This window comes from Otolemur garnettii, unplaced genomic scaffold, assembly GCF_000181295.1.
Source record: "Otolemur garnettii isolate 467f Iridium unplaced genomic scaffold, OtoGar3 scaffold00002, whole genome shotgun sequence".
NCBI lineage: Eukaryota > Metazoa > Chordata > Mammalia > Primates > Galagidae > Otolemur > Otolemur garnettii.
This window is the reverse complement of record NW_003852397.1, coordinates 7,635,185-7,637,188: the sequence shown is the minus strand read 5'-3', so window position 1 is coordinate 7,637,188 and position 2,004 is coordinate 7,635,185. Positions and strand designations below refer to the sequence as shown.

At 35.7% G+C, this 2,004-nt stretch overlaps 1 protein-coding gene and 1 pseudogene across 1 annotated transcript in view; one reads left to right on the top strand and one right to left on the bottom strand.

Moving 5' to 3' along the window:
• REV3L (REV3 like, DNA directed polymerase zeta catalytic subunit) overlaps positions 1-2,004 on the top strand; it is a 200,323-nt gene that overhangs the window by 65,497 nt on the left and 132,822 nt on the right. The gene's annotated exons all lie outside the window — the stretch shown is intronic.
• Positions 1,505-1,840, bottom strand: LOC100953914 (annotated as a pseudogene).

The window sequence follows — 2,004 nt, the reverse complement described above, 5'->3', positions numbered from 1 at the left end:
AAGAGAGGTGGGTTTTGCCAGTAAGAGAGAATGAGATCATTTATGTAATGTGTCTTTCACCCCTTCCTTCATGGCAACAAAATGAGGCAAACAATACCAAACTAGACAGGAAGTATAAGTGTTATAAAAAAGTCAGAAAGTGAAGGATAAGAGTGATGGATGGTCAGAGAAGGCTTTTCTGAGGCTATAAATGAAGCAGAGATCTAAAAGCAAACTATGCAAAAGTTCAAGGCAGAGCTTTCCAGGCAAAAGGGGAATCATAAGCGACAAGGGATCCAGGTTGAAGGTCTGACAGGTTTAGAATGGCCAGAGGAAAAGAAAAGAGTGGTATAACTTAAGATTGGAGTGAGAGGCAAGGTTGAGATGATGAACCTCTTAGACCTTGGCAAGTAGTTCAATTTTTTAACAGGAATTTCCAGCAGTTATACAGATAGATGGCTTGAAACAACTTTTTTGAAAAAGTTATTTAAATGTGCCCCAATTAAAAAAAAAAAAATATATATATATATATGCCCCCAGTAATAGCTCTGCTATCATATTAGTCCTGATTTGATGTCCTCTTTTCAGACATGACAGAGAGAGATGATGCCCTACTGAGAGGGCTATGTAGTGACAGTCAAAGGGGATAATATTTTTGAAATGAAGAGTGATAAGGTTTATTCACTAGAAGAATTAACCATTTTTTTAAATTTTTATTTTTATTTATTTATTGTTCTTAGATAGTGTCTCACTCTGTCACCCAGGCTTGAATATTTACTTACAGACCAACTATAGGCAGATACAAAGCCTTTTATTACATATACAAATTCACATACGTGCGAGTATAATCTCTTTTTATATATTGCTTATAATTATGGTTTTTTTTAAGAGAAATGTTAAATATTCTTTATTTGACATTACACATAAACCACACTAAAATGCCTTTCAATAAATAAAAGGCAGCATTTTAGTAGATCCAGGGAAATTAGATTGGCATAATAAAGATCAAAAGTACAAAGTAAGCATTGCTACCTTCTCTCCAGCCCTCACCTTTAAGAGGCTCATGAACACCAGTTAAAATATCAGTGAGTCTTACTTGGTTCTGACACAGTGAGGGGGTTTCCCCAGTATTTAAATATATTCACATAATCAGTTATATAAGTCTTAATAAAAAAACCAATCTTCAACAGGCTTTGGGATGGCAATTGACTACCTTTGTGAAAAGGTAAACATCACTATTAAATCTGAACATATCTTTAGAAATGGAAAACAGTGATAGCATTTACTGAACTGGAATCACTATCAAAATCCAAAAAACCAATCATATTCATTTAACTACAAGCCAGTCTTAGTTAAATCTGGACTGTCCAACAAAAATATTCTGTCACTCATTCATGATCTGAATTCTGGTAAATAAGACCAATCAAATTATGGTACACATAAAAAAAAAAGCTGTGTGATATTTCTTTTGTAATAAATAAGACAATAGCCAACTATTACTCATTTGTAGCTTTTTTGAGATAAGCTATAAGTCTGCCCTTTCTCCCTTCTTCTTAATGTCAGTGAAGATCATTTTTGTTCCAGGGATGTACTTCTTGGGATTCTCCAGATACTCCATCAGTGTATCCTCTCCCCAGGTTATGCCTTTGTTCTTATTGGCATCTGTGTAAGAGAAGCCAGCAGCCTGACCCGTCTTCCTCCCAAAGAAACCATGGAGATTTGGCCCAGTCTTGTGCTTGCCTCCTTTTTCCACAGTATAGCATTGGGCACACTTCTGAACAAAAATCTTCTTGCTTTTCTCAATATCACCCATATTTAATTCACTCTTTGGTTGCTGACAGTACCAAAGTTCCGAGCTGGAAGCCGGACATCCCGCTCCTAATTACGTTATTTTTGAAAATGGTGGCCTGTATATCAGAGGTAATAATAGGGTTTCACATGTTCCAAAATGAGAGCCCAACTTATTTCATTTTGCATTGAGGATTTCTCTACCTGTCTTGTAGTCTTTTGCTTCTCTCTTTCCTC